The following is a 14,245-nucleotide window of genomic DNA, read 5'->3' as shown; positions in this document are numbered from 1 at the left end:
GCTCCTTCCACCACATACATGAAACTTCTCAGTCATCTACCTCCACAGAAGGCTGGACTGCACAGTGATAGCAAACTGGCCTAAGACCAATGGGTGTATGGCAACCCCCAGCACACAAAAAAAACATTGCACAGATGGCTAAGTGGCAAACTTCCCTCCCAGGGATACAGCACTGTTCAGCTGCACTGGGGGGGCGTTTTGTCCGCAACCCGGGCAAGTGTGTTCCTGGCCACCCCAATCCCTCCCCAGAGCACCCACTTCCTTCACAACAGAACACTACAGGCCCTGTTCACCCCCAACCCAATAGCAATGTGCCCTCCACCCACTATAAAATGTTGGAATAAGCAAAATTTCATACGTACATAACAAGGGAGAAGCTTGAACTGCTCAAGACCTGTAAAGGAAGAACAAAACATATATTATCTGTGTCAGCCCACCCAAATACCAGACCACCCATATTGGCCCCCCTGTTGCATTGGCCTGTACGTTTTGGGCACCCCGGCGCCAGACTGGCACACCAATGTGCCCCTCTACGCCAAGGCAGGTATAGTAAACGAAGAACCGAATTCAAAATGGCAGGCTGCCCTTTTCTGGGGGAGGAGGGGCCCCCTACACCGCTGTGGAATTTCCTAACGTGAGGGCGGTTGCACCTCTCCACCACCACCCCAATTTGAGGGGCGGCCCATCTCATGTAGCCCTCCCAAGGGGCAGATAAGGGGGAAGGCTGTCCTGCACTCCTCCCTAGGCTCAGGCGTCCATTCTAGGAGCAGATATCTGGTCCCAGGGAGGGCTGCATGACATGGCACCCACTCCATTGTGGGCAGGGGGGGTTAACGCCCCATTCCTTTAGAAGCTTTCCAAACCCTTTGGGGTGCTCCACCGCCCCCCCTAAAAAACCTTCCAACAATTTCACTGTTTTCCTTTGGTAACCCAACTCCCCTTTGTGCACAGGGGCACATTGGTGTGCCAATCTGGCGCCGGAGTGCCAAAACCCTACTGCCCCATCTATTGGGGGTCCTGCCCCACCTTTTGGGGTGCCCCCCCACCCCCTCCCAATGGCTGGGGGACACACCTCATGCAGGCCTCCGTGGGCCTCCTCCAAACGGCTGCGTGAGGTACACCCCACCTCCATTTGGGGTGAGGGGGGAGAGGGCCACCCCAAAAGGTGGGACGGGACCCCCAATAGATGGGGCAGTAGGGTTTGGGCACCCTGGGGGCAGATAGCCACACTAATGTGGCCATCTGCACCAAGCAAAGTTGGGTAAACAAAAATAAATATACAAAACCACAGGCTGCTTTTTAGGGGGGGCTGAGGGCCACCCTAAATTGGCAGCGCATGATGTACCGCAACGGGGGGTGGCCCTCAACCCCCCCCCACCCCAAATGGAGGGCCCCACCTCATGCAACCCTCCCTGGGGGCAGATAGGGGGGGGCCACCTCATGCATCCCTCCCTGGGGTCAGATGCCCCTTCCTAGGAGCAGATATCTGCCCCCAGGGAGGGTTGCATGAGGTGGGGCCCTACATTTGGGGTGGGGGGGGGTTGAGGACCACCCCCCGTTGCGGTACATCATGCGCTGCCAATTTAGGGTGGCCCTCAGCCCCCCCTAAAAAGCAGCCTGTGGTTTTGTAATTTATTTTTTGTTTACCCAACTTTGCTTGGTGCAGATGGGCCCATTAGTGTGGCTATCTGCCCCCAGGGTGCCCAAACCCTACTGCCTCATCTATTGGGGGTCCTGCCCCAGCTTTTGGGGTGCCCCCCCCACCCCAATCCCAATGGCTGGGGGACACACCTCATGCAGGCCTCCCTGGGCCTCCTCCAAACGGCTGCGTGAGGTACACCCCACCTCCATTTGGGGTGAGGGGGGAGAGGGCCACCCCAAAAGGTGGGGCTGGACCCCCAATAGATGGGGCAGTAGGGTTTGGGCACCCTGGGGGCAGATAGCCACATTAATGTGGCCACCTGCACCAAGCAAAGTTGGGTAAACAAAAAAAAAATTACAAAACCACAGGCTGCTTTTTAGGGGGGGCTGAGGGCCACCCTAAATTGGCAGCGCATGATGTACCGCAACGGGGGGTGGCGGCCCTCAACCCCCCCACCCCAAATGGAGGGCCCCACCTCATGCAACCCTCCCTGGGCGCAGATAGGGGGGGCCTCACCTCATGCATCCCTCCCTGGGGTCAGATGCCCCTTCCTAGGAGCAGATATCTGCCCCCAGGGAGGGTTGCATGAGGTGGGGCCCTCCATTTGGGGTGGGGGGGGGTTGAGGGCCACCCCCCGTTGCGGTACATCATGCGCTGCCAATTTAGGGTGGCCCTCAGCCCCCCCTAAAAAGCAGCCTGTGTTTTTGTATATTTTTTTTTGTTTACCCAACTTGGCTTGGTGCAGATGGGCCCATTAGTGTGGCTATCTGCCCCCAGGGTGCCCAAACCTTACTGCCCCATCTATTGGGGGTCCTGCCCCAGCTTTTGGGGTGCCCCCCCCCCACCCCACCCCCAATGGCTGGGGGACACACCTCATGCAGGCCTCCCTGGGCCTCCTCCAAACGGCTGCGTGAGGTACACCCCACCTCCATTTGGGGTGAGGGGGGAGAGGGCCACCCCAAAAGGTGGGGCAGGACCCCCAATAGATGGGGCAGTAGGGTTTGGGCACCCTGGGGGCAGATAGCCACACTAATGGGCCCATCTGCACCAAGCCAAGGTAGGTAAACAAAAAAAAAATTACAAAACCACAGGCTGCTTTTTAGGGGGGGCTGAGGGCCACCCTAAATTGGCAGCGCATGATGTACCGCAACGGGGGGTGGCCCTCAACCCCCCCCCACCCCAAATGGAGGGCCCCACCTCATGCAACCCTCCCTGGGGGCAGATAGGGGGGGCCCACCTCATGCATCCCTCCCTGGGGTCAGATGCCCCTTCCTAGGAGCAGATATCTGCCCCCAGGGAGGGTTGCATGAGGTGGGGCCCTCCATTTGGGGTGGGGGGGGGTTGAGGGCCACCCCCCGTTGCGGTACATCATGCGCTGCCAATTTAGGGTGGCCCTCAGCCCCCCCTAAAAAGCAGCCTGTGGTTTTGTATATTTTTTTTTGTTTACCGAACTTTGCTTGGTGCAGATGGGCCCATTAGTGTGGCTATCTGCCCCCAGGGTGCCCAAACCCTACTGCCCCATCTATTGGGGGTCCTGCCCCAGCTTTTGGGGTGCCCCACCCCACCCCCAATGGCTGGGGGACACACCTCATGCAGGCCTCCCTGGGCCTCCTCCAAACGGCTGCGTGAGGTACACCCCACCTCCATTTGGGGTGAGGGGGGAGAGGGCCACCCCAAAAGGTGGGGCTGGACCCCCAATAGATGGGGCAGTAGGGTTTGGGCACCCTGGGGGCAGATAGCCACACTAATGTGGCCATCTGCACCAAGCAAAGTTGGGTAAACAAAAAAGAAAATTACAAAACCACAGGCTGCTTTTTAGGGGGGGCTGAGGGCCACCCTAAATTGGCAGCGCATGATGTACCGCAACGGGGGGTGGCCCTCAACCCCCCCCACCCCAAATGGAGGGCCCCACCTCATGCAACCCTCCCTGGGGGCAGATATCTGCTCCTAGGAAGGGGCATCTGACCCCAGGGAGGGATGCATGAGGTGAGGCCCCCCCTATCTGCGCCCAGGGAGGGTTGCATGAGGTGGGGCCCTCCATTTGGGGTGGGGGGGGGTTGAGGGCCACCCCCCGTTGCGGTACATCATGCGCTGCCAATTTAGGGTGGCCCTCAGCCCCCCCTAAAAAGCAGCCTGTGTTTTTGTATATTTTTTTTTGTTTACCCAACTTGGCTTGGTGCAGATGGGCCCATTAGTGTGGCTATCTGCCCCCAGGGTGCCCAAACCTTACTGCCCCATCTATTGGGGGTCCTGCCCCAGCTTTTGGGGTGCCCCCCCACCCCACCCACAATGGCTGGGGGACACACCTCATGCAGGCCTCCCTGGGCCTCCTCCAAACGGCTGCGTGAGGTACACCCCACCTCCATTTGGGGTGAGGGGGGAGAGGGCCACCCCAAAAGGTGGGGCAGGACCCCCAATAGATGGGGCAGTAGGGTTTGGGCACCCTGGGGGCAGATAGCCACACTAATGGGCCCATCTGCACCAAGCCAAGTTGGGTAAACAAAAAAAAATATACAAAACCACAGGCTGCTTTTTAGGGGGGGCCGAGGGCCACCCTAAATTGGCAGCGCATGATGTACCGCAACGGGGGGTGGCCCTCAACCCCCCCCACCCCAAATGGAGGGCCCCACCTCATGCAACCCTCCCTGGGGGCAGATAGGGGGGGCCCCACCTCATGCATCCCTCCCTGGGGTCAGATGCCCCTTCCTAGGAACAGATATCTGCCCCCAGGGAGGGTTACAAGGGGTGCCCCCTTTCTACTTCGGTTGGGAGGGCACCCCCCCCATGGAGGGACACCCCCCCCTTTCATTCAGTAAAAAATCCATGGTGGCTAGTGGCCCCCACCCCTTCCCCCAACCCTGTTTCCCATAATTTCATTATTATTTTTTATTTTACATTCCCTTGGGGCAGATGGTCAGCCATCTGCCCCAGGGTTCACATGCACGTGCCCCCATGCTTTGGGGTCGGGAGGGGGGAGAGGGCTGCTTACTTGAAGCAGCCCCCACCTCACAAAGAGATCCATGGTGGTCTCGTGGGTTGCTGGTCACGGATCGAGCGCTCTGCGCCGATCCGTGACCAGCAATGCCTCATATGTGGTGTCCTTGGAAAGGGGAGAAAGTCCCCTTTCCAGGGACACCACTTTCTGCTCAATCCCTGGTGGCCTAGTGGGCCCCAGGACCCCAAACCCCCTCCCACCTCCCCCCATCCCTCGGATTATTATTATTTTTTCTTTTATTATTTCCCTGGGGGCAGATGGTCAGCCATCTGCCCCCAGGGTTCATTTTCATGTGTCCCCATGCTTTGGGGGCCGGGGGGGGGGAGGGCTGCTTACCTGAAGCAGCCCCCCTCCCCCCCAACTCACAAACAGATCCATGGTGGTTCAGTGGGTTGCTGGTCACGGATCAGCGCTCTGCGCTGATCCGTGACCAGCAATGCGGCATATGAGTGGTGTCCCTGGAAAGGGGAGAAAGTCCCCTTTCCAGGGACACCACTTTTAGGTCAATCCCTGGTGGCCCAGTGGGCCCCAGGGCCCAAAACAACCACCCACCACCATCCTTCCCTCGACATTTTTTTTTTTTTTTCCCCCACCCCTGGGGGCAGTGATCATCTGCCCCCAGGGGTCCCTGGCGCTGTGGCCCCATGCTTTGGGGCCACGGGGGACGCTTACCTAGTAAGCAGCCCCCCCTCCCCCACGCGTCACAAAAGGATCTTCGTTTGATCCGTGACGTTGCTGCCCGCGGATCGAGGCGCCCTGCGCCCGATCCGCGGGCAGCAAAGTCACACAATGGGTACCGTTGGAAAGGGGAAGATCTCCCCTTTCCAACGATACCCGCCTCGATCTCCGGCTTGAAATACAGCCGGAGATCGAGGCGGAACAAGAAGGGCACTCACCTTCTCTCTCCAACGCAGCAGCCGAAAATGGCTGCTGCGGTGGAATTGCTTTCCGTTTCACGCCGACGTGCGTCACGCACGTCGGCGTGAAACTGAAGGAAATCCAACCCCCGGGCAGTGAGGGGGGACCTCCCCCTCACATAGCCCGGGGGTTGGATTACAGTTTTGAGCGATCCCTGCTTTGCAGGGATCGCTCAAAACAAGGTGCCGAAAAGGACGAGCTATCTCGTCCTTGGCACTGCGTGTGCACTTCCAAGGACGAGATACCTCGTCCTTGGCACTTAAAGGGTTAACCACGTCCTGACCTTTGGAGGTAAGTAAAGCCCTTTTTCTTTACTTTGCTTGCTTCACTTGACTCTTTTGAGGGTATTGGTTAGCACCTATGTGTTACCAGCGCAGTGGGAAACCTATCCCCTTTTTGAAATTCCTGTTTTGTTTTACTGTACCACACATTGCTAAGATGGATTTCCCAAATTAACTCTGGGGGTGGATTTTGGGAGGCCACTATATTATGATGGAGAGAGAGTCAATGGGTACTAGCCAAAACCAATCAAGGTAAGGTAGCATTGTGGCAAGGCATAGCCTGAGGAGGGCTGTGGAAGTGATCTAGGGCTACAATAAGTCCACACAGAAGACCACCAGTAATTCAAGTTAGACAGGTAAGTACAAAAATATGCAATGATTATTAGCAGTTTAAAATACACACTAAGCAAGTAAAACCTCCAGGCAAATATTGTCACATACTTACTTTAAAATAGATATATACGTACACCATTTGGTGAGGAAAGAATGCATATACTACAATAGAGCCAGTGAAACACAGGGAAGTACTAACATGGAGGAAATTCAATATATCTATCTATCTGTGGGAGAATGGTTACCCCTCCCTTGGTTTTTTAACACACTAATGGGTTTTCACCGTTTAAAAATGCTGCTGTTTGCCGCTACTTACGCACACAGCTAAGGAGATAAGGAATACCAAATTATCTAATGTCACTTATTTATTTAGAAATTGGTTACTCAGCGTACAAAAAATAATATTATAAAGCTGCTGAAGTCAGCTGGACAAAACATACACATTTACAACAATTGAATCACAAAATGTTTTACACAACAATATTGTTTACACGAAAACTTCAACAAATGAAATGTGAGTGGGAATTAGTATGCAGTGACCTTGCACGATACTTTTGGACACATAGCAAAGCGCTGAAATAGGAAAAATAAAGGTCTATACTGCCGTTTTTATTTAGCATTGATTTGTTCGACTCCACAACAGTTTTTTTGTATTTGCGAGTCTAAATTGCTTTACTATTATTCAGTGGGCCTCATTGAAGGTTTGGCGGTAACCAAACTTGCAATTTTTTCCGACGCCTGCGAATGGGCAATTACTGGGTCATTACGGCCTTGCCGGACCCGGTAATTACCCATTCGGGAGAAAGAAAGAAAGAAAGAAAGAAAGAAAGAAAGAAAGAAAGAAAGAAAGAAAGAAAGAAAGAAAGAAAGAAAGAAAGAAAGAAAGAAAGAAAGAAAGAAAGAAAGAAAGAAAGAAAGAAAGAAAGAAAGAAAGAAAGAAAGAAAGGAAGAAAGAAAGGCCAAACAACAATATGGCCAATGGACAAGCAATAAACTCTTGGCACGTCCGTTAGTAGCCAATTGCGGTAAATACAATAGTGCATGAGTAATAAGTATAAAACATGGTAGAAAAATATCCACTGCCTCCTGCTCATCCTAGGCAGATTGTAAATGTAAACAAAAAGCAGTTATAAGGATACAAAGTACCCTAATTGCACTTCACTTTAAGGTGATGTCTGCAATTATAACAATACAAGAAATTCATAAAGAGAGACATAGGGCCTCATTAAATGTTTGGCAGTATTTTGGTGATAGATCTGCTGAAATACCACCACAATTAATTACTGCTACCACCACTTGATCCCGCAGATTGACTGCGAGATTACATGTGGTGGCATGCGCTATAAATCCCCATCTTTTGGAGTCTAATGGACTCCGTGAGGATTTCGGCGGAAGTACCACTGGCAGAATTACACTGATTTTGCCATTTTCTGGCAGGAATGTGGAGGATTTAGCTACAGCATTTTGCTAGAGGAAAGTCCTCCATCCTACTGCTAAAGTTGTAGTACAGCGGTGCAGTAATGTGGCAGGTAATGCAGTGATAACAGAGTTACCACTACTTTACAACTATTTTTCCCACACTTCTGTACTCGTAATGAGGCCCATAGTGTTAGCACTGATAGTCTTATGAACTAATGAGTGTCCCCATAAGAATGAGAAAGAGAATGAGCAAGAAGATAAGGGAAGTAAAGCAGAAGGCTTTACTTACCACCAAAAGTCAGGTTAGGAGTCCAAACAAAGCAAACTAAATTGTGTCCTGTTCCATAGAAGCCTATGAGAGGACATTAGCAAAAAGAAATTCCGTCCTAACACTCGCCCCCCAGACTAGGGGGCAGAATATAGAGTGGCAAAGGGGGGGAGGAGAGAGGGCAAGAGAGAAAGAGGGCAGAAAATAGAGTGGAAAAGGGGGGGAGGAAAGAAGGCAAGAGAAAGAGGGCAGAAGATAGAGTGGCAAAGGGGGGAGGAGAGAGGGCAAGAGAGAAAGAGGGCAGAAAATAGAGTGGCAAAGGGGGGGAGCAGAGAGGGCGAGAGAGAAAAAGGGCAGAAGATAGAGTGGCAAAGGGGGAGGAGAGAGGGCAAGAGAGAAAGAGGGCAGAAGATAGAGTGGCAAAGGGGGGGGAGGAGAGAGCGCAAGAGAAAGAGGGCAGAAGATAGAGTGGCAAAGGGGGGGAGAGAGACGGCAAGAGAGAAAGAGGGCAGAAGATAGAGCGGCAAAGGGGGGGGAGAGAGACGGCAAGAGAGAAAGAGGGCAGAAGATAGAGCGGCAAAGGGGGGAGGGCAAGAGAGATAGAGGGCAGAAGATAGAGCAGCAAAGGGGGGAGGAGAGAGAGCAAGAGAGAAAGAGGGCAGAAGATAGAGTGGCAAAGGGGGAGGAGAGCGGGCAAGAGAGAAAGAGGGCAGAAGATAGAGTGGCAAAGGGGGGAGGAGAGAGGGCAAGAGAGAAAGAGGGCAGAAGATAGAGTGGCAAAGGGGGGAGGAGAGAGGGCAAGAGAGAAAGAGGGCAGAAGATAGAGTGGCAAAGGGGGGAGGGGAGAGGACAAGAGAGAAAGAGGGCAGAAGATAGAGTGTAAAGAGGGGGGAGGAGAGAGGGCATGAGAGAAAGAGGGCAGAAGATAGAGTGGCAAAGGGGGAGGAGAGAGGGCAAGAGAGAAAGAGGGCAGAAGATAAGAGTGGCAAAGGGGGGGAGCAGAGAGGGCAAGAGAGAAAGAGAGCAGAAGATAGAGTGGCAGAGGGGGGAGGAGAGAGGGCAAGAGAGAAAGAGAGCAGAAGATAGAGTGGCAAAGGGGGGAGCAGAGAGGGCGAGAGAGAAAGAGGGCAGAAGATAGAGCGGGGAGGATTGAGGGCAAGAGAGAAAGATGGCAGAAGATAGAGTGTGAAGATGGGGGAGGAGAGAGGGCAAGAGAGAAAGAGGGCAGAAGATAGAGTGGCAAAGGGGGGAGAGAGGGCAAGAGAGAATGAGGGCAGAAGATAGAGTGTGAAGAGGGGGGAGGAGAGAGGGCAAGAGAGAAAGAGGGCAGAAGATAGAGTGGCAAAGGGGGGGGAGAGGGCAAGAGAGAAAGAGGGCAGAAGATAGAGTGGCAAAGGGGGGGAGAGAGGGCAAGAGAGAATGAGGGCAGAAGATAGAGTGTGAAGAGGGGGGAGGAGAGAGGGCAAGAGAGAAAGAGGGCAGAAGATAGAGTGGCAAAGGGGGGGAGCAGAGAGGGCAAGAGAGAAAGAGGGCAGAAGATAAGAGTGGCAAAGGGGGGGAGGAGAGCGGGCAAGAGAGAAAGAGGGCAGAAGATAGAGTGGCAAAGGGGGGGAGCAGAGAGGGCGAGAGAGAAAGAGGGCAGAAGATAAGAGTGGCAAAGGGGGGGGAGCAGAGAGGGCGAGAGAGAAAGAGGGCAGAAGATAAGAGTGGCAAAGGGGGGGAGGAGAGCGGGCAAGAGAGAAAGAGGGCAGAAGATAGAGTGGCAAAGGGGGGGAGCAGAGGGGGCGAGAGAGAAAGAGGGCAGAAGATAGAGTGTGAAGAGGGGGGAGGAGAGAGGGCAAGAGAAAAAGAGGGCAGAAGATAGAGTGGCAAAGGGGGGGAGCAGAGAGGGCGAGAGAGAAAGAGGGCAGAAGATAAGAGTGGCAAAGGGGGGGAGAGGGCAAGAGAGAAAGAGGGCAGAAGATAAGAGTGTGAAGAGGGGGGAGGAGACAGGGAAGAGAGAAAGAGGGCAGAAGATGGAGTGGCAAAGGGGGGGGAGAGGGCAAGAGAGAAAGAGGGCAGGGGATAGAGTGGCAAAGGGGGGAGAGAGGGCGAGAGAGAAAGAGGGCAGAAGATAAGAGTGGCAAAGGGGGGGGGGAGAGAGGGCAAGAGAGAAAGAGGGCAGAAGATAAGAGTGTGAAGAGGGGGGAGGAGACAGGGAAGAGAGAAAGAGGGCAGAAGATATGATTTTTATAAATTGAGGGACAGACTTTGTTTGCATCTGTGCCTCCATTTCTAAAAATGGTTTTGGGTTGAGTGCATACTTGTCAACCCTACTGATTTAGGTAGTAGGCCACTGCTTTTTAAGCAGTCCTAGCACTTACAGATTTGAGCGACAGATCCTACTGCTTTTTACAGTGGTCGGTAATTTAGGTGACGCTAAGACAATTACTCTGCCTGTGTGCTGGGCGGGAAGGCGATACGTGTGAGTGATGGGCGCAGATCAATGCACTGACCTGACGGCTGCATGACTCTGCTCTGCACACTGATGAGCCACCGCCACACAGCATCTGCCTATCAGACTCAAACAGTCCGTCAGAGAAGGAATGGATTGCCAAGAGACCATGAATATGGCACAGGATGCAGTACATACAAGCAACACAAGATGCGAAAGGGCAATGGCAAGGAGACGCCCGATCCCAATGGAGAATGACCAGCAGTACGGATGCATGGAGCCAGATCATTTATTCATTCACTCGTGCAATGCTTCTCGGGTCGCGGCTTAGAGGACATGTACTATTATGCGCACAGTGAAGGAACTCATCGTCAGTGGCCTGCAAGTCGCTGAAAGGTGAATGCATGAAAGGAATAGCGGCCTTTGAAACATTTCCTGGGCTTGCCGGCACACAGACGTTTGGGGGGCCCAAGACCCTTGAGTTATCCCCCCTCCCCCGCAATCTTCCTGGGCCCAGACAGGTGCGAAGGAGGGACTTATAAAGAGAGGGGGGGGGCATGAGAGATAGAGTGGCAGAGAGAGGAGGGGAGGAGAAGAGAGTGATATGACTCCCCTCACCTCAGATACTGCATGGGGGGCGGGGGGTCAGGCTGCAGGCTGGATCCTCTGCATGAACATCGTGACCCCTTCCCCCGCCACCTAAATCGCGAGGGTTGCCATGTGTGTACCCAGAGAGGGGCGCAGGGCCATCCGTTCGTCCCGCGTCTACTCTTCTCTGCGGCACCCCCCCCCCCGCCCGGGGCCCCCACCCACCGGGCCATCCAGAGAATGCTTGCGAGCAGAGGCTCTGCTGAGAGGCCTTTAGTAAAGGCTGCCGTGCTGACAGCTGCGCTCTACAGTCAGAGTCTGTCGGCGCCGTGCACTCACCCGTGTCGGCGATGGGGGTCTCCAGCCCGGTGCTGAGGTGCGCCGCGCCGCCTCAGTCACTCAGGCCGCCGCTCTCCTCAGCACGCGGTACCAGCCGCCAAGCCAAGGTGGCGCTGCGCCGCGCCAACCGCCACCCGCCCGCGCGCAGCTTCCCCGCTTACTGCGCATGCGCGGCGGGGCCAGTGCACCAACCGAAAAGGCACTTTTCTGGCGGGCATTTTCTAATCATTCTGCTGCGACAGCCGCCGCTTCACACACACACACACACACACAGCGTTATTATTATCACGCTTTCATTTCCTATCGTCTGCCATGTCCTCTCATCTACTCGAAAATAAAAATCCATTTAACAGCCAAAATAGGAGATTCTAAAAAAAAATGTCCTCTCATAATGAATGAAAAGTACATTTGCCAAAACGTGGCTTGCCGTTGCATAGCTGTACCCACTTTCTTTTGAGGGCAGTGGGGTTTTTCTCCTCCGTTTCTGTCTTCTTCGATTTGGACTTGTGGAATTTCTCACCCTCAGCCATGTCTGGGTTTTCTGACATCTTGGCAGATTAGAGTCTGTGCAAAAGGGGAAAGAAAGAGGCCCTTACCTGCACAATCCTATAAACAGTGTGATATATTGAGTGGGCGCCTCACTCCTTTGAGCATAGTATCAACCCTTGCTGGTAATCTCACAACTGAATGTACAGTTTCACTCTTGGTCATCTCAGTGACCCCATGTATATTAATGGAGACAGTCTCCCATCTGGGAAGACAATTATATTTCTGTTAAAACACTCTGAATTGTCACTACAGTTTTCTCGATCTATAGATCCATACCATATTCATTCAATTTGTGTGCAGGGGTGATAACTTGTGTCTGAGAGAGTTCATTCTTTCATTCAGGAGACATAAAGGGGTAACAACCCCCTGTATGTGGGATCAGGCTCATTTTGCCCCATGGCCCCTCCAGAAGGAGTGAGCAGGTTTTAAGACCCTGCTGATTCTGCTATCCGATAGGCTCGAGCCTTCTATCCCTTGCCCCATCACGGCTCCCAACATCCTGAGCAGCCGTTTATGGACAGCAGGCAGCATCCGGACATGCCTGTTGCCAATTGAATGTTGACAGATTTACTATTTAGACAGTGGGAGAGAGCCATGAATCCACATTGGTGGTGAAGAAGCACTCAACATACAGAACACAATGGTATAGTGTTGCAGTCCTGCTCAGTAATGACAATTCTGAACATGTGAGCAGTAGGCTGGATCAGTGCAGCCCCATTAAAGGTGTAGAAGCCTCTGTGAGAAGTGGCAGTACTGTCCCAACGGTGAGAAGTGTAGTATTTTCACATTAACTATGCCTAAGAACTTTGGGTTATTGAATAGTGCTGCTACAGTCTGAGTAATTCCATCCCTTTAAATATATGAGCTCTTGTATAACCACGACAGTGTTGAGTTATTCTGATGATGACAGACTTGCTCAGTAGTTCTGGTTCTGTATCATCAAATGTACTTCAGATCTTTAGAGTATCGGAAGGATAGCTCAGGGGCGAAGTGCTTGCCTTGGAAGCAAGACGACACAGAGCAACACAGGTTCGACCCCTCGGTCCGCGCAACACAGGTTCACTCCCTCGGTCCACACAACACAGGTTTGCTCCCTCGGTCCACGCAACACAGGTTCGCTCCCTCAGTCCGCGCTTAGAAACCTCTGGGTAGTACACAAATTATAAATAAACAATTAAAATAAAAAGAAATACATCTGTTGAGAAGTGCTGGGGCCTTGTCAATAAGAGTGTAGCAGCTCAACTGAGAGGTACTGATGTTGTCCCATCAAAAGTATAGCAGCCCCACTAAGATGAACTAGCATTGCCTCAACAAAAGCATAGTATTATCGCTGAGAAGATTCAACAATTATAGAAGCCCTGTTACAGCAGTACTATCCCATCAAGAGTATAGCAAGCCAACTGAGGAGTACCAGCATTGCTCCATTTCAAATATGGCAGCTCTACTAGAAAGTGCTGGCTCATACGCCTCTGCTCCCCGCCCATAGCATTCACCCTCACCACGTGCACACTCAGAGACATGCAAACAGTCTCATTTGCCCTCTCCCTGCCCCTTCTCCCTGTCCCCTCCCTCGCTTTGCACCTGTACCTCCATTTCTAAAAATCCTTCTGGGTTGGGTGTACCTCTACAACTGTTCACCCTTCTTGCCAAGAGGGGTGCACAGATGTACAAATACACCAAACCCAAAACGAATTTTAGAAATTGAGGGACAGACTTGTTTTACATATGTGCCTCCATTTCTAAAAATCGTTTTGGGTTGGGTGTACCTCTACTTCTGTGCACCCCTCTTGCCAACAGGGGTGCACAGATGTACAAACGCACCAAACCCAAAAGGATTTTTAGAAATTGAGGGACAGACTTGCTTTGCATCTGTGCCTCCATTTCTAAAAATCCTTCTGGGTTGGGTGTACCTCTACATCTGTTCACCCCTCTTGCCAAGAGGGGTGCACAGATGTGCAAATTGTCAGAAAACTGAAGTAGTTGGATCATGCAGGAGCGAAGCTGGCCCACCAGACCCCCTAAGCCTGCCAGCCGAACAATCCTGTTACTATAAAACTATTGGCCAGGCAAACCCAAGGGGAAACGGGAATGGAGAAAACAACAAAAGACAAGAACTCCCACTGCAGGTACTTCAGACTGTCTTCACTGGATGGTTTTTGGATTAGCAGAGTTCCTAAAAGGGAAAATACAACTATAAATATAATATTTTCTACTAACTTTCCGACTAAACTCTCACTAACTTTTACTCTGATTACCTGTTGCCTAAGCTTGATTTGCCATTAGGCTGCTTCAAAAAGATTTATGATGATGACTGTAGGTACTCTTTATTACTTTATCTTCAACTTGTCTATCTTCTCTCTTGTTCTCTTTACTTCTTGAGTCCTTTTAATTGATACCCAAACAACATTGTGATAATTAGTGATAAATACTAACTTCTGTGTGATTGGTAAACATTAATTCTTTCTATGCTAATTTACCT

At 52.3% G+C, this 14,245-nt stretch overlaps 1 long non-coding RNA gene across 2 annotated transcripts in view; it reads right to left on the bottom strand.

The window, feature by feature from the left end:
• Window positions 1-11,362, bottom strand: part of LOC138489406 (uncharacterized) — a 121,074-nt gene extending 109,712 nt beyond the window's left edge. For both annotated transcript variants that reach the window (XR_011274793.1, XR_011274792.1), the window contains exons 1-2: window positions 11,218-11,362; window positions 363-394 (exon numbers count right to left, since the gene is read on the bottom strand). This is a non-coding gene — a long non-coding RNA (uncharacterized lncRNA). The remainder of the gene's footprint in view (window positions 1-362; window positions 395-11,217) is intronic.
• Between the last annotated feature and the right edge of the window lie 2,883 nt (window positions 11,363-14,245).

Source organism: Ambystoma mexicanum, chromosome 9 (genome assembly GCF_040938575.1).
Source record: "Ambystoma mexicanum isolate Mex_15411 chromosome 9, UKY_AmexF1_1, whole genome shotgun sequence".
Classification (NCBI taxonomy): domain Eukaryota; kingdom Metazoa; phylum Chordata; class Amphibia; order Caudata; family Ambystomatidae; genus Ambystoma; species Ambystoma mexicanum.
The sequence above is the reverse complement of the archived record's forward strand: the minus strand, read 5'-3'. Positions and strand labels throughout refer to the sequence as shown.